We start from the raw sequence: 19,328 nt of genomic DNA on the forward strand, positions 1-19,328 counted from the left end.
TTATATTATAGTAATATTCAATCATTTGCCTTCATTTTGCAACAAATTGGACGTCTCTAGCACAATATTTCGATTTATGGTGAATTTATGAGAAAACTTTTTCCTTACGTTCGTGCGATAACTCTTCCGATAAATTTTTTCGTGCGATTGTCCTAATGTTTGCACCCTTTTAAATTTGCCGTTACATAAAGTTTTATATATGGAAATGTGCGAAATTTCATGCACAATACAACAACAAACAACCCATGGTTGTAGCTTTTATCAGTTTTGAAATATTTTCATATAAATAACGTTAAGTGCAAAAATTTCAACTTTCGGTCAACTTTGACTCTACCGAAATGGTCGAAAAATGCAATTGTAAGCTAAAACTCTTATATTCTAGTAATATTCAATCATTTAACTTCATTTTGCAACGACTTGGAAGTCTCTAGCACAATATTTCGATTTATGGTGAATTTATCAAAAAAAAAAAAAAACATTTTCCTTACGTCCGCGCGGTAACTCTTCCGAAAAAATCAGAATTTTTTTGTGCGATTGTCGAAATGTTTGCACCATTTAAAATTAGCTGTTACATAAAGTTTTATATATGAAAATGTGCGCAATTTCATGTAGAATACAAATAAAAATGATTGAAGGTTGTAGCTTTTCTCTTTTTTTGAAATATTTGCATATAAATCACGATAAATAGAAAAAAAACCACGTTCGGTCAAATTTGACTCTACCGAAATAGTTGAAAAACGCAATCGTAAGCTAAAACTCTTACGGCCTAGTAATATTCCGTCCTTTTTCTTCATTTTGAAACAAATTTGAAGTCTCTAGAACAATATTGTGATTTATGGTGAATTTTTAAAAAATATATTTACCTTCACTCCGCGCACCGATTCGCGGCCGCAAGTCTCCGAAATACGTACATCGCATTATCCTAATATTTGCTCCTTTTCATATTAGCCATTTTATAGAGTTTCATATATCAAAATGTGCGCAAATTCATGAAAAATACAATAAAAAATAATTGAAGGTTGTAGCTTTTTCCATCTTTGAAATATGTGCATATAAAAAAATATATATATAAAAATTTCAACTTTCGGTCAAATTTAACTCGTCCGAATGGCCAAAATCAAATGAAATATGAGTGGTTTGCATCAAAATAAAAAACAATAAGTGATTTCACAAAAAAAAAAACAGACTTCCCTCTGGAATACTCGACAGTTCTTAGATACAGAGATACACAAAGGCAGGTTGTTGCAACAACAATGGTCAAGACCCATTACTTAAGCCAAGCTGTGAACATTCAGGACAATTAAGTCCTTCAAAATTTGGAGACAAATTAATATATCATATAACTTTCCACCAACTCTCGGCTAATTTTAATTTTCATTAACCCTGAAAGCCATGGTTCCCACGCGGTTTCTCACGAAGTGCGATCTAAACCTGTCCAAATTACCTATAAAACTATCAGTATTATGTTTATTTTAAATCTGCTCTGATCATTACTATTCAAGTAACAAATACAATTTTTAATTAACAATTTCATTTACAGTAGTTCTCCCCGTCCGGCCCCAAAAACACGAAAAACTGCGGCCTCTTACAGGGTCTCCCATTAGGCCTATTGGTAGATATAAACATAGAGCCTGTTTTGATGGGTTAATTAGGCATTTATGACGGAGGTGAATGCAAAATTCATTAAAAAAAACACCAAACACTAACATAACAATTACAATTCAACTGTTTTATAAATCTTGATAGCTAATAAATATTTACCATACACCTAAGCAACACTTCAACAGAAAAAAAAATGGAACACTTACGTTGTCTTTGGGAAAGTTCTTGAGTCATCGAAGTATATTCCTGGTTAAACTTTACTCCTTCTATAATTACGTTGTCTTTGGGAAAGTTCTTGAGTCATCGAAGTATATTTGTTTGTTTGTATGGTGTTTTAATGTAGCATGGAACCAGTGATTATTCAGCGACGGGACCAACGGCTTTACGTGACTTCCAAGCCACGTAGAGAGTCATCGAAGTATATTTGTTTGTTTGTTTGTATGGTACTTTTACGTTGCATGGAACCAGTGGTTATTCAGCAACGGGACCAACGGCTTTACGTGACTTCCGAACCACGTCGAGAGTCATCGAAGTACATTCCTGGTTAAACTTTACTCCTCCTATAATTAAACCTTGTGCACTATATTTGAGGAAGTCAAAGGAGTGGAGCCTACAAAAATCTCGTTATCACTGGCTGTTATATAGCTACCTAGTACCCTGGAGACAGGGATTCCCAATTTTGACAACATTGCCGCCTTATTCTGCGACTTGCTAAGCCTACCTCTTCGGTCTTACCAGATTAGTCTTTATGTTACCTACATAAGCTCCAGGGTTATGGTTTGTTTAGATATTCCTCGTTTATTGCATAGCGGGTATAACTCACACCCTTCTTCTATAGCTACTAGGTTCGTTTTAGAACCAGCATATTAAGCAAGGCTAATCCTTCATGGTAATTCTACAGTTTAGGGAGTCCAAATTCACTGCATTAACGTCAAGTCAAGATCTGCTCACAGATTTATGAAATATTTATCGAATTACGGAAAAGTCGAAAAAACAAACAGTTTACTAGTACCTAGGCCTATATCTGCTTACAGAAGCAGAGATTGTAAAAAAATAGGGGGGGGGGCGGTGTTATGGAGAGGGCTCGCAAATAAACAAAAACCTCTGGTAAACTTGGTGGAAATAAAAGGGGAGACGTAAATAAACAAAAAAGCGTCTTGGGGATATACTAGGCTACAGACCTTAGGCTAATCTGTTCTTTTAACTTACACTTCCCTTGCAATAATGTATTTATCGCTATTGAGGTATTTATCGCTATTGAATTCTTTCGGCACATGCCTATACAGTTTTATTGCGACAATATATTTCATACACTCTCGCATTTACCAGCCACACTTCTCCACAGAAGTCGTTAGTATAATTCCTATGTGGTTTCCTTAGTGAGCTTGTTATAGGTATTGCACCATACCTAGGCCTAGCCCTAAGCTTTGTACCAATAACAGTACAGAAGCCAATCTTACCGTAGCCACATTATTTCTTATGTGCAGCACAGACATGACCCTGTTCATAAGCTTTCCAGAACGATAAGTGATGATTAATCAAAGAATAAGACACTAAAGTCACGCGAACTTGACATGTTGTGACACCAAAGGATGAGATATTGGTTGGTTATGGGTCGAGGCAATGCCTTTACAACGGCGCCTCTTAATCTTAATAGTTATTTTTAATTGTTGAGCTCCCATTCTTTTTTCTCTTTTTTCCACATCATATATAAGGTTTCTTTCTTTTCTTATTTCATTATGATCTTCTCTAAATAGAAATTTTCCAACGATATAACTTTCATTCTCTTCATAAGGTTGTTGAAGGCCAATTGCTTTAATGCGTTTTCTCTGTATGTAAAACAATATAAAAGAAAATGAAAAATATCTTCTTCTATATTAACACAAAAAGGACAACAGGTGTTCCCATTCTGATGTCTTTTTGTTATATTTAAATGCAGTGAGTTGGTTCTGGCTCTAAAGAGAAGTATCAAACCAAAAGTGTTGTAAATTTCTTCATCTTTTATTTCACTTTTCATTTTATATATTATATATATATATATATATATATATATATATATATATATATATATATATATATATATATATATATATATATATATATATATATATATATTTATGGTCACTTTATTTTCCAAGTCTTCTTTCCACTTCACTGTGTCCCAGATTCTGGCTTTGTCCTTAATTTGTTTTGGACATTCCTTCCAGTTTTCTTAAATTAATTTTAATTTCTTGCATGTACTTTTCCACTATTTTCTTTCCTTTTCTTCCATATCTATAATTATTTTCTTCAGTAACTCTTTCCGTCCATTTATAGTATTATTTACATAACTTAGCTTTCCACTTATAATTCTGCTTTTCATGGAAGATGCTCCTATCTCCCCCCTTAATGTGGCTACTACTGTACTTCTACAATCTCCTAATATTTATCTATAAACCCCATTCTCTATTCTTTGCAATTTTTCTATTTCTGTATCTGTTAAATTAACTACATTGATCCCTTATAAGACTGATGGTAGAGCTATATTTTTCCAGTATGTTTTACTTATAAGTACTTTGTTACAGCTTTTCTCTATCACTGAATAGGTTAGGTTGGCTAACTTCTGTACTTTGTCCATCATTTCCTTTTTCCGTAGCTTAAACAGATTTCTAGTATCGATTACCTTTATTCCTAAATATGTTATATTCTCCCTCACTTTTATATCCCCAATCTCTTCTGGTTTTTCCTTCATATTGAAAATAATGATGCTGTTTTTTTCTTTATTTATTTCTAGCCCACATTTATTTCCTATATCTGTTAAAATCTTTATATTTTTCCTTGCAACTTCTATATTTCCTGCTAATACTAACCCATCGTCAGCGAAGAAAAGTGTCCCTATCTTTAGTAATTCATTTTCGAATCCTGTCCCTTCCTCCTTCATCTTCATAATTGTTAAATATGTCATCAAATTGACAAGTGATGTAGAACCTGTGCACCCTTGCCTAATTCCACTGGTAATTTCCATTTTCTGTTCAACTCCCTCCCCTAGGTCTATTAATGTGCCATCCCCTTCGTATATATTAGCTACTGCCTATATGATTTTTGAATGTATTTTGCACTGTTTCATGACTTCGATCATAACTTCTCTTTTTACCGAGTCAAAGGCTTTACTGTAATCGATAGCTATTACTATTTAAGGTTTTCTATTCCTATAGCTCTCTTCTACACAATATTGTAGTGTAAGGATATTATCTTCAATCCTACTCCCTCCTGTGAATCCTGCTTGTTTGTTTGTTTGTATGGTGCTTTTACGTTGCATGGAACCAGTTGTTATTCAGCAACGGGACCAACGGCTTTACGTGACTTCCGAACCACGTCGAGAGTGAACTTCTGTCACCAGAAATACACATCTCTCACTCATCAATGGAATGCCCGAGAATCGAACCCGCGACCACCGAGGTGGAACGCAAACACCATATCAACCACGCCACTGAGGCGCTTATTGTGAATCCTTCTTGGCATTCGTGATCTTCATTTAATCTGCTTGGCATTCGTGATCTTCATTTAATCTGCTTGGCATTCGTGATCTTCATTTAATCTGAGGTGTGCTTCTATATCGTCTTTTATCAGCATCATGGATACTTTGTATGATATATGTAATAAAGCCATTGGCCTTAGATCCTTATCCCTTGGTTTCCTTTTCTTTTCTATCATTTTCGTTCTCGATTTCTTCCAAGATTCAGGCTTTTCTTTCATTTCTAGCTCCTTCTTGTAGCTCTAACTAATACTTCTATACAGGTTTTGCTCTGGTTTGATTCCATGTGGGCCTGCAGCTTTTTTTGCTTTGAGCTTACTTAGGCAAGCTATGACTCTTTCCTCGGTTATAAGAGGTTCCTGCATTGGTATTATCTTCCTTTTGCATTCCATCAATAGGTCCATGTGTTCTCTTAATCCTTTTGGGAATCTATAGTCTCTAATTCTTATGGAATCATCTACTTCTGCCATTTCATTCTCATATTCCATCCTTTTCTCTTCATTCCAGATTTCCTTTACTTTATTTTCGTGTTCACTTATATGGTTCTCCAATAATTAACTAATTCGTCCTTTGTTTCAGCCTCATTCAGCTTGCCTCCCTGTTCATTATATAAAGGTATAAGTTCTTATCTTGTTTTTTGCCTATTTCTTAACTTACCAATATTTTCCCAGAGCGCTTTATTTTTGTCTCTTCTTATTTCTTGTGTTATTTTCTTTTCATAAATAGGTATCTCTTCTTTTATTAATAGCTCCACTTCTTTTTTCTTTTGCATATATTTCTTCTCTAGACTTTCCTTTACAACATTGTCTCTCTCATTTCTTTTTTTCCTATTCAGCTCTTTCTTTTCCTTAATACCTTTTCTTATTTCTTCACTGAACCAGGGTTGCTCTTCTACTTTTTCCTCTACTGGCATCTTTCTTCTATATGTTCTCACTAACTTGTCTTCTGCTACTTCTTTTATTGATAAGTCCATTTTTGAGATTCTGTCTATGTCTTTGTCTATTAAGGTCTCTTCTAGTTTTTTAATGAAGTCATTTAGGCTCCCTTCATCTGTTTTGAAGCATTTGATTTACCCTTGTTGAGATTCCTGTTCTGTCCTTTGAATGTCAAGTTAATGGTAATTAGGTTATGGTCAGCGATATATTAAATTCAGTTTTGTCTTCGTCAATTACCATCTCCTCAAAATTTTCTTAGAACTTCTCATTGACTAAAGCAAAATCGATTACACTTTTCATCTGCATCCTCTCCCATGTGTAGACTCCATTGCATCTGTCATCTCCATTAAGTAATATTAGCCTATGCTCATTCATCCATTTTAGTATTATTTCCCCGTTTCTGTCTGTATTCTGGTGGCCTAAGAAACCGACATGGCCATTAAAATCTCCTCATATCAATAATGATTCTTGGTCATTTATGTTTTTAATAATGTTTTCACATTCCACTTTTATTGCTTTATCTCTATTTTTATCCTTCTCTGTATTTCCTACTGATAAGTATAACAACAAAATATGAATAATATTATTGTATATTTTACATTTAGCATACAATAAATCTTTGCTAATGGCCTCCACCTTCTTTAACTCTGTGTTATCACTGTTTCTATATAGTATCTAGTATCATTAACCATCCTCCTTTTTTGTCTTTCATATCCCTCATATTTTTTATTTTATTTATAACTACTTAATGCTAATTTGTCTAGTTTCTGATGAGTTTCAGCTAAACAAAATATCTTATTATCAATGTCTATAACACTTCCTATTTCTACTAACTATCTGATTCGTTTTTCCCGTACTATAACTTGGAGTATTCCCACGAAGCAGTTGTTATATATATACACCGATATTTTCTATTCTATTAGATAACGATAGATTTACCCTTATCTATAAAAATACAAGACATTTTTTCATTTTTATTTTCTATAAATTTACAAAGATTTCTCTATTGACAAAGATAATTTACGTAAGGAAATTGCGTTTACATACCTCGAGAAAAGGGTAACAAACCTATTAAATTAGTGATTATGAATGAAATGCACGACTTCCAAATTCTAACAGTAGTTCGATGAGTGCAGAAACAATACCTCGGTTATCAGGACCAGGAGTCGTGGTTAAAGTCGAACGATGCACTACTGTCTCGAGAACTCAAAGCCAGTGAATTGACAATCGGGAGCTGGAGATGAATTGAACATGGAATTTAGACCAAAGGCCAAGCACTGGGACCTATGATGTCATTCAGTGCTGAACGGAAATTGACAGTAAAAGGTTTGAAAGGTTCAACAGGAGGAAAACCTCGCAGTTGCACTATGAATCAATTGTTAGGAGAGGCCAGAGAGTAAGAGGGAAGAAAGAGAATATGAAAGAGGGTACAGTAAAAGGAACGACTGGGGTTGCAGCTAGGGTCCTAAGGCACACCGCAAGTGCCCTAAGTAATGCCTACAGTGCACCACATGAGGTTCACTGTCGGTATTACGCCAGCTACGGGATTGTTACCTTGGAAAACCGTGGGAGAATCACGTAGTGTGGAATCTTCTGTTTGCATAATTACTTTGATGCTATATCAGCTCCATAAAGAGAAAAGATGGAGACACTGTTTTCTATTAAGTTTCAGTTACAGGTAAAATATTACTTCATTATCTTTCACTCTCTTTCCGAAGCTTACTTCCTCTAATGCAGAAACTGTGTAAACAAGAAAAAAGATTAAAAGTTATAAAACTGCAGAACGTTGTGTTCAAGCCTAAATTCCTTTCTGTATTAATTTTCTAACTGTCAGTTACACAGCTCACCTGTTGCAATTTGGATCTGCTCTTAATTGCAGGAACCTCTCTGGCTTTCGTTGGCAGTGATGCACTGTGCTAATAGCGGTTAAAACTGTAGTGGATACCATTTAAGAATTGCATTTACATATTTACGCGTCTAGAAATGAATTTGCAGTACGCTAGTATGTGTTTTAGAGAAACAAGGGAAAATGCAAGTCCTTTTGATAACTTGATATTCTGGTGTGAAAAGGAAAGCATCTCTAGAAATGTTGATAAAGAAAAATGTTAATACAAAAAATTGTCCTTTTTTTCCTTATTCAGAATAGACCATAAATAATCAGGGTATAATTCTGTTTATCTATTTAGCCGAGTTTTCGAGACGACACGTTTCATCATCAGGGCAGTATGAATACAAAGGACATTTTTATTCCTTACTCCTTATCGATGAGCCGTGTACACACACAAACACATACATACATACATACGTACATACATACATACATACATAAACATATATATATGATATATATTATATATATATATATATATATATATATATATATATATATATATATTATATATAATTTATCATTTTTGTGCTTGTAAGTTTGTACGTATTTCGAATGAATTTCACGACCAATAAATATATTTATCATGCTTCTAATGAAATATTGTATGTGTTTACGGTCAATTAAGTATAATTTCATATTCTCACTGGCACATGTCTGCAGGTCAGACCAGTATAAATAATGAGATAAAGGATACTGTAACATGTATTCAGTATTTAAAACTTTAAGAGCAAATTTTCATTTGCAAGTGCAAAGGAATTGCCATTCTTAGCAAAGTTCCACAGGATTGCAAAAGACTAATTCTCGGATGAAAATGCCTCAAGATGATCTCATTTATATTATAGTTTGTTCGATTGCAATTTCCGCCATGGTCTATAAACTTTGGCTATCTTTAGACCTTGGAAGTTAGAAAAATAGAAAAAATAAATTTAATCCTGCCCTCCTCGTCCCCTTTCTCTCCTTACCTTTCTTTACAATAAGAAAAGTTAAGCTGACCTGCGCGGTGACGAAATGAAGAATCTACACACACAGACAGCACACACACACACACACACACACAAAATCGTCTATGATAACGATACCAAGTCGATGTGAGGCTTCAGCCAAGTGAGCCAACAGAGTTCAGGGGCCGCATACTCAAAACTTCCAAAGGCGCCTTTTGTGGCAAAGGCGCCGTTCCTGTCGGCCGTTACTCGAAAGGCTCATACTCAAAACACCGAGTGCGCCCCGCCATCTTGGAAATATGGCGCCGTGAGAGCCTTTGCGCTAGGGCTGGTTAGAGCAGCCTTTGAGGTGGGAAAGGCAACTTTGGGATTGACAACAAGTAAAAAGAGGATGTCTCCTACCTCTTGTATACGTCAATGAACGCCATTATACATAGTTTTATTTTGCAAGTTACTCTAATTGCTTTGTAATAGTGTGATTTTCCTCTGCAGACGTTAGATTTAAAGTTATTGGATGTGTATAATTTAAAATGATTTCATATATACAATCTAAAATTCCTATATCATAATCTGATTGTTTTGACCTTTAGTTATCGTATATCTTATAAAATGTTCATGTATAATCAATGCTAAAAAAAATATATATTTTTTTTTGTCTTGTTTAATAAATCTCAATACAGAAAATATATCTTTATACTATGTACTATATGCAAAGGTGAAAATATGTATGCAATTTCCCTGCCTTATCACTTCTCATCTGGTACTCATAAGGCACATGAAACATAGGTTAAAGTGGTCTGAGATAAGTACAGTACTACATACAGTGACTCACATTATGGAATAAATGCCACCTAGATACAAATGAGTTATGAAATAAATGAATTTGATGTTCATATTACCTAGATACAAATAGGTTACTGTATCACTGAATGACCCTTAATAATAGCAATATTACATAGTACATTATCGCCAGGAAAGAAATAACATACTAAAGTAAATAAAAAATAAAAACTTACAATAAGGTAGAGCTAACTGAGATCACAGAGGTATCATTTTATACTATTATAAATAAGAAAAAGTGCATTATAGCCACAATAGAGAAATAACATGAAATAGCATTGTAAATAAACAAAAACTGTACTAAACTTATCACAATAACACGAGATCACAAGAAGCACGATATAATAAGAGTAAATGGAGGAAAAATAAAAAATAAACCTCATTAAATAATGGAGTGATTAGCATAAGACAATGAGGTAGTATATCACATTACTCTTAAACAAAACAAAAAAAACTTACAAAAAACTAATCTCAATAATGAAGAGGTATATGACATTTATCATATTATGGCACCCTTGGTAAAGGAACATATAAGGCATGGTATGAAAAAAAAAATAGATTTTACTACTGTATAGACTATATTTAAAGTACTACCACTTTAAAAAAAAATTATGCATAATGTCTCTTAAGCATATCAGTCATGGTTACCATGCTGTCAGCTATTACCTTTACATTTCCATTTAATTCTTTTACACTTTCATTTAATTCTTTTTGATTAGACAATATATCCTGACAAATATCAGAAACATCTGCCAACACCTCAACTGCTTCTTGCTCCTGTAGGCCCAATCTTACCAAAGCTTCCTCTGAAGGTTCTAGAGCTAAAATTTCATGAGGACCACCACCTCAAAAGATTATAACACAGAAATTAGCTACTGCAATAACTCTTGAAAAGAAACATCAATGTAATTGTGTAATTATTGACAGTAATTATGATCAATGACTTCCCACATCTCTACCTCATCAAAGGAAAAAAAAATTGACAGATACCACAGATAGAGTACATAACAATTACTTGAGTCACAACTAGGCATGGTTAGGTTAGATTAAGGTTAGGCTAGGTTAAGAATCGGTCTTGTAGATAAGACCCTTTTAAAAATACGGACCCCAGTTTTATCCTTTTGAACATGTCCCATGTTCGTGTGGGACTGCTATTCTTCAAAAACTCCCTAACTTTTTACCCTAACCTAACCTAAGATTAAATGGTTAACATTCATTTGCGGCAGAAATGCCATACATGAAAAATTTCTTAGAATTGTGTAAAATATATAAAAATAAAATGATCTGGTTAGGCAAGGCCTAGGTATTGGCAACTTATGCAATAATACCCACAGGCCTAGGCATATCATCACACCTTAGGCTAAAACATTCATTTCCAAGCAATATCATAGGATACTTTTGCATAGCCTAACATATAGCCTACTAGGATTATATCATAATTAGCATGAAGTTAACAGTAGAACATAAGCCAAGGCCTAGCCAAAACTCGCTTCAATCTAGGTATGTATGGCTAGTCTATGCTAAATTAGGGAGGTTGCTTCCTTTTCTTAGCCACAGGGTCCATTGTGCCGCTCTTTAATCGCTCTGCCATCAACAATCAACTGATATGCTGTTGTATCGTGATTGGTTCTCATTCTCTAGCCACGCTATGATACGGGCGATGTGATTGGCTGGACTATCCAAAGGCGCCTTTGACAAAAAGGCAGCCTTTTCATGCAAAGGCACGTCCAAGGCGCCTTTGAAAATCTTTGTGTATACGATTTCGTCTTCGTCGAAAGGCGCCTTCGGCGAGCCGTTGGGAAAGGCGCCTTTTGTCAAAAGGCACCTTTGCGTAAGGCTTGTTTTGAGAATGCGGCCCTGCCGATAGCTCTGCATACTAAAATCGGCATCTTATAGAAAACGGAATTCATTTTATGGCCCAGGGGTACTTTAAGAAAATAAACCAATCTTATGCAACACCTCATCGATTTATATTCATCATCATTCAACAAAAGTATATATTAGCTATGTATATACACAATTACAACCAAAACAACAATGATATATACATATTAAGTTTTATAGATAAACTTTATAAAACATAGAAATTACACACAAAATATAGGTAGATACGTAACCTACTCAGTTTTATAAATCAACTTTATAGAACATATAGGCTATATAAATAAAACAAAAAAAAATATATTATTTTTCTTCATATATCAGGGTATAAATATGTTTGAGAATATATTTTACTAATTCCAGATTTTATATCCTGTTTTATGCTAATTTCTTTGAAGCCCCCCCCCCCCCCCCCTCCCCCCCCCCCCATAAGAAGCCTAGCTCCTGGATTCACCAGTGATGGAATAGTAATTACGCCACTCGTAACTACATGGTTCATGTCAGTTATAATGTAATCACATGTATTATCATCAAATTACAATTCTATGAATGAAAAAAATATCAAATATCTTACAATTACTTTACAACCATGTAACTCATTAAATTCAATAACATTATAATTACAAAAGTTACAGCTATTTCAATCTTGCTAGTTTTATCTACAGTTTGATATTTTTTCTTGTAGTTTGAATTACATTCCTAATCATACATAATATACCAAATTATGATATCATGGGTATTTAACTGCTAACACTATTCGGTTTCGTGTTTTACAATTATAAAGGGTTTTTTACAGTCACTGAAGGGTTGAACGTTTTCAACGCTTATTAAGTGAAATCTCTTAAAGAATCATTTACACATATATTATGTAATAATAATGTAGTTATAATCATTTTCTACCCAAACTTACATAAAAAGACATTAACTAAATAAAAAAAAAGTATTTAAATTTATGTGAGACGATAAATCAATCCCCTCGAAGAATGCAGAGTTTTTCTCGGCAAATCGGGAGAAAATTCGGCATTTCGGCAACGCTGGCCCCAGGCCTCCTAACGTAAATGCATTCGATAATCAAATTATTATTTTTATTTTATTTACTTTTGGTAGATTTTACACCATTTTTTTTATAGATTTTGATTTTTCGTGGTAAAAATAGTTTTAAAATTATCTCTGATATCACAGAAATATTGTCACAATTAATTCGAATTCAAATTATTGCAATAATGTTTACATCCACTCTCACTAGACTGAAAGCCGAAAGTTTTGAGTGTCGTGAGTCCTTGTTTAGTTCGCGTGATTTAGTTTCTTATTCTGTGATTAATCTTGACTTATCGATCTGGAAGGCCTATGAAGAGGTGCTATGTAATTGCAAAAATAAAAAAAGAAACCTATATGCCTACGGTAAGATTGGTCATAGTAGTGTGTCACTGGTACGAAGATCAGGCATAGGCCTATGGAGCAATAGCACCGAATAAGGAACCCATAGGTACTATTATGGTTGGTAAATGTTAAGAAAGTATGAAGTTACCGTAGTATTAAAACTGTATAGGCCATGTTTCAAGATTTAAAAGTAATAATTAACGGAATTGCAAAGGAAGTCGGTGTGAATGTCGAAGATTAGAAGGACAGAGATTAGTAAAATCCTAGATTGAGATCGCTGATGGGGCAGATAGACTGAAGCGCCAAAGATGCACAAAGTCAAAGCAATAATAATGAAGAAAGCTACTTTATGCATAGATATGCTGGTTCTGAAATGAAGCCGGAAAATTAATGTTGAAGTTGGCTACCTTTATATAGTACTGGCAGTTACCCTATACTATACTCTGTTTTTTTCTATTATCCATCCGCCTGTGGTGTTTCCGTATGGTAACACTGTGTCCCGGGCTTTAGATAGTTACATTCAGCTGACATTCAACAATAATAATAATATACTATTTCGAATATTAACGGTGTACTTCACATACAGTAAATTATTAAAACACTTTTCACTTGCAAATGTACACCCAGATATCCTTTTATTTACCTAAAACTTACACATACCGTAACTATTTAAAGCCCTGGATGCAGTGTTACCATACAAAAACACCACAGACGGATGGACAGATGGAAAAAAACAGAGTATAGGTACTTAGGCCTATGAAACATAGACGAGAGAAAAGCGAAACGTAGCCCGGGAGTCTCTGAGCCAAAAGAAGACTACCGGATGTGACTATTCTTACCATTAAGTATATGGAGTAGACGAGGAAAAAACGAAAACTACCCCTGATATCTATGAGCCAAAAGAAGGCTACAGGATGTGACTAGCCTAACTATTCTTACGATTAGACCAATGAGAATGACCCAGAACTCTAACCAAAGAGATAGGCTAGCATAATATTTTGATAGAAGGGTAAAATGACGTTTCCAGTTGTACCATTCTCATAATGGCCTCAAATATGCGCAAGTTTCGAATTATGGAAGGAGTAACGTTTAACCAGGAATAGCTAGGTACTTCAAGAACCATCCCCAAAGACGGCGTAAGTGTTCCATTAAATTTTTCCAGTTGTAAACTTCCATCGAGGTGTGTATACCTGTTGAAATGTAGCTTTCATGGTTGTATTTGATTTGATTCTAACGAATTTGTTATCCTATGTCATAAATGCTTCGTTGACCCATTACAACATGCTTTAGACCTATATCTATCTACCATTAATGGAAGGCCCCCAGTAGAGACAGCAGTTTTTCGTCTGGGTTTGGAGAATTATGTTACTTAAATAGTCTGATTAACCTGGAAAGTAAAATTAATGCTTAAAAAAGTAATAATTCAGTGCAAATGTAAAATAAAAATTTTAGTGAGTTTACTGGTGATTTAGAAAAGAAAGTTTTGAAATTTACTTAATTGGCAAAGCTTAGATAGCCTAGTTCACCCATGCCTAACTGTAATGGGGAACTGGGTGGGAAGTAACGTTTGTATGATTGAAGAATTTGAAATTAGGAAAACAAAGTGGTGGGAAGTTATATATTAATTTTTGTCCAACTTTAAAAATTTTTTTTCAGACTTTATCTTCTATTTTAAGTAATGTTGACCATTATTGTTTTTGCAAACTACCTTCGTTGATGCAATTCCTACTGTATGTGACAATTGTGGGGTAATCTATACGAAAGCTATTATTTTTTTTACATTATCTTCGATTTTATTTGAGTTTTTAGGCAAACAACCCATATTTGATTTGATTTTGAACATTGTCGTTGTTGCAAACAATATTTTGTTTTTGTTTTTATACCTTATTCTTAACAGTTACAGGGTACTCCTGAGGGAAACCTGGGGTTTTGATTGGATGAGGGTGGGGTGGCGACAAAAATGTGTTAATTGCAAAAAACAATGGTCAGAAGTGCACAAATTAAAGGATTATCTGTTGGTAACAAAATGGCTGTGTTCAATTGGTAACAGTGCCTCTAAACTTTTAAAAGTTGAATTTTATAGCAAAAGCAAGTACTGAAAGGATGCATCCTAACCTATACTAAGGATGCTTGGATTGAAAGCTTTACACCATTTTTGTTGATCCTTGGAGTCTTAACTCAACCTGAATTAAAAGTGCCATGAATCATAGAGCGAAATACAAGGATGCATCATACCCTAAGATAACCTAGCTTGTGGGCCATATCCATCAAAGCGCTTTTCACTCCTTGCATGCTCCCCAACCTAACCCAACAGTGAGCAGCGTAAATCAGAATGGAATACAAGGATGCATTCTTACTTAAACTTAATCTAACCTAGGGTCTGGTGGTTGACAGATTGTAACCTAACCTACCTTGGACACCCTGTACCGCAAACTTATTATGACCTAGAGTGCTGTAAATCAAAACAGGTCATATAGGGATGTACCTTAGCCTAACTGGCAATGGGAGGAGGGAAATTCCCTGTACTTCCCTAAATATTACTCATAGTTTAACATATTCCTTTAAAAATATTGGGAGATAAAAGGCTGTGATTCGCATTTGGAAAAGTTTTGGGAAGTCAGTTATCATGAAAAAAAGGATTACTCCACAATCTTCTAAAAATAATTTTACTTCCTTATGTTTGATATTAAATATGTCAATGACATTATTACATTCTGCTGGCACTTCTTAACAATTCAGTCTGAAAACATCTGAGCACTGAACCTTGATAATTTGCAAATTTAATGGGATGGAAAATGGAATAACCTGGAATGCAAGACATAGACTCATAAATCATATGATCATAAATCATATGATAAAAAAAATAGGTAAGAGAAACTGTGTGCATGCGCTATTTGTGTCAATGTTCATGTTCTTATTGACACACAGTGTTAACAGAATGTAATAATATCATTGGGAAATTTATATCAAACAAGGAAGTAAAATAATTTTTGGAAGATTGTGGAGTAATCTTTTTTTTCATGATAACTGACTTCCCAAACTTTTTCCAAATGTGAATCACAGCCTTTTATCTCCCAATACTTTTAAAGGAATATGTTAAACTACGAGCAATATTTAGGGAAGTACAGGGAATTTCCCTCCTCCAATTGTCATTTAGGCTAAGGTACATCCCTATATGACCTGTTTTGACTTACAGCACTCTAGGTCATAATAAGTTTGCGGTACAGGGTGTCCCAGGTAGGTTAGGTTTGGACCTGGCAACCACCAGACCCTGGGTTAGGTTAAGTTAAAGTAAGAATGCATCCTTGTATTCCATTCTGATTCATTCTGCTCACTGTCTGGTTAGGTTGGGGAGCATACAAGGAGTGAAAAGCCCTTTGATGGGCATGGCCCACTAACTAGGTTAGCTTAGGTTAAGATGCATCCTTGTATTTCGCTCTATGATTTATGGCACTTTTAATTCATGTTGAGTTACGGCTCCAAGGAGTAGCCAAAATGGGGTAGAGCTTTCAATCCAATCATCCTAGTTTAGGTTAGCATCCTTATACCTGCCTTTGCTGCCACACCATTCAACTTTTAAAAGTTTAGAGGGATTGTTACCGATTGATCACAGCCATATTGTTACCAACAGGTAATCCTTTAATTTATGCATTTCTGACCACTGCTTTTTGTAATTCACACAGGTAATGTAGCAATTAGCTAGATGGCCTGTGGACGAAATTGAGACTTTGGAAAGTCCCATAAACTTATTGCATTATTCAATAGATGCAGGGCTCTCTTACTACACTATTATGGTGTTGCCCAGGCTGTGTACTGATATTACCTAATCACATCTTAACACACTGTAGATTTTAACCACCAGGACCATATCCCCAACTAACCTTTCATAGCCTAACCCAACATGAGGTACTGAACCCTTCCTGGCTGGAGAAAGCTTTGCCTTCTGGACCCCTTTCCCACCTAACTTAGTTTAGGGTGCATAAGGTATAAGAGGAATATATAGTATCTTGGTTACTTGTTGAATGTCAGATAGTTCAAAAAGAGACTTGTTTTCTTGTTGAACTATCTGACATTCAAAATCAGTTACCAGTAATAGTATTGTAGAGAAATCTTACTACTGTATTATGGTGTTGCCCAGGATGTGTACTGACATTACCCAATTACATCTTACCACACTGTGGATTTTAACCACTTTTCATAGCCTAACCCAACATGAGGTACTGAACCCTTCCTGGCTGGAGAAAGCTTTGCCTTCTGGACCCCTTTCCCACCTAACTTAGTTCAAAAAGAGACTTGTTTTCTTGGTGAACTATCTGACTTTCAAAATCAGTTACCAATAGTACCCAAGTCATTGCCATTTTGAAAGCTGGTATATTTCTAAATGCTGCATTTTTTTTCTTGAATACAGACTTTTCCACATCAGTAAAATTCATTTATAGCATATACACCCTCCTTTGTTAAAACATGCAATAAAGCAGCATTATTCCTCAAAAAATCTAAAGGAATTTATAAAAATCAGTTATGATACCTTGGGAAAGATTTATTAGTAAAAGATGGTGAGATCACTATAAAGTGATACAAATTTTTTTGTGAAACTAACAACACCTAGGGAGTATATATATATAATATATATATATATATATATATATATATATATATATATATATATATATATATATATATATATATATATATATATATATATATATATATATACAGGCGGTTCCCGGGTTACGACGGGGGTTCCGTTCTTGAGACGCGTCGTAAGCCGAAAATCGTCGTAAGCCGGAACATCATCAAAAATCCTAAGAAAACCTTACTTTTAAGGCTTTGGGTGCATTGAAAACTATGTAAACTGCATTCTTATGGCATTTTTCATCAAGAAAACCTTCAAACATTGTAGGCGTCGTAACCCTGGAACATGCATCGTAACCCTGGAACATGCGTTGTAACCCTGGAAATAACGTCTATTGACAAGCGTCGTAACCTCGGAATGTCGTAAGCCGACACCGTCGTAACCCGGGGACTGCCTATATATATTATATATATAAATATAAATTCCAAATCATTAGTTGAGTCATGAAAGCTTAGTCATTGTTTAGTGTAAATGTCATAATTACAAAGAAGGTAAGTAGGAAGGAGGCCTTCTCTGAGGGCAGTAGCATTGAATACAATAGCTGTTTCAACGGCATTTAACTTATTTAGAATCTTCTCAATTCTTCTTATTATCTTTATCTCGTCAGCATGCAGCTGGTGTATTAACCCTCTTACGCCGACTGGACGTATTTTACGTCGACATTTTTTGTCTCCCGTGTACCGGCTGGACGTATTTTACGTCGACTTACAAAAGTTTCTTTTAAAATTCGCGGAAAAATACTTATAGGCCTACCATCCTAAAACTTTTGAATCACGCGCCTTGGGGGATGCTGGGAGTTCATGGATCAAGGTGTTGTTTTGTTTACAATCGTTACGCAGGCGCGCAAGCGCGAATTTCTTTCTTGCCGCACTAAAAAGTATCTGTGACACATCTCGGAAATTATTTCGTCACTTTGACATAATTTTTGTACCATTGTAAATTAGCCGTTACATGAAGTATTATATGTGAAAATGTGCGCATTTTTATGTAGAATACAACAATAAAATACTCATGATTTTAGCTTTTATCAGTTTTGAGATATTTTCATATAAATAACGATAATTGCCAAAATTTCAACCTTCGGTCAACTTTGACTCTACCGAAATGGTCAAAAAACGCAATTGTATGCTAAAACGCTTATATTCTAGTAATATTCAATCATTTACCTTAATTTTGAAACTAATTGGAAGTCTCTAGCACAATATTTCGATTTATGGTGAATTTATGAAAAAACTTTTTCCTTACGTCCGCGCGGTAACTCTTCCGAAAAAAATCATACATGCGATTGTGGTAATGTTTGCACCATTTTAAAATTAGCCGTTATATAAAGTTTTATATATAGAAATGTGCGCAATTTCATGCACAATACAACTAAAAACAACCCATGGTTGTAGCTTTTATCAGTTTTGAGATATTTTCATATAAATAATGATAATTGCCAAAATTTTAACCTTCGGTCAACTTTGACTCTACCGAAATGGTCGAAAAACGCAATTGTAAGCTAAAACGCTTATATTCTAGTAATATTCAAGCATTTACATTAATTTTGCAACAAATTGGAAGTCTCTGGCACAATATTTCGATTTATGGTGAATTTATGAAAAAAAATAACTTTCTTTACGTCCGCGCAGTAACTCTTCCGAAAAAATCATACGTGCGATTGTGGTAATGTTTGCACCATTTTAAATTAGCCGTTACATAAAGTTTT

Source organism: Macrobrachium nipponense, chromosome 41 (assembly GCF_015104395.2).
Source record: "Macrobrachium nipponense isolate FS-2020 chromosome 41, ASM1510439v2, whole genome shotgun sequence".
Taxonomy (NCBI): Eukaryota; Metazoa; Arthropoda; class Malacostraca; order Decapoda; family Palaemonidae; genus Macrobrachium; species Macrobrachium nipponense.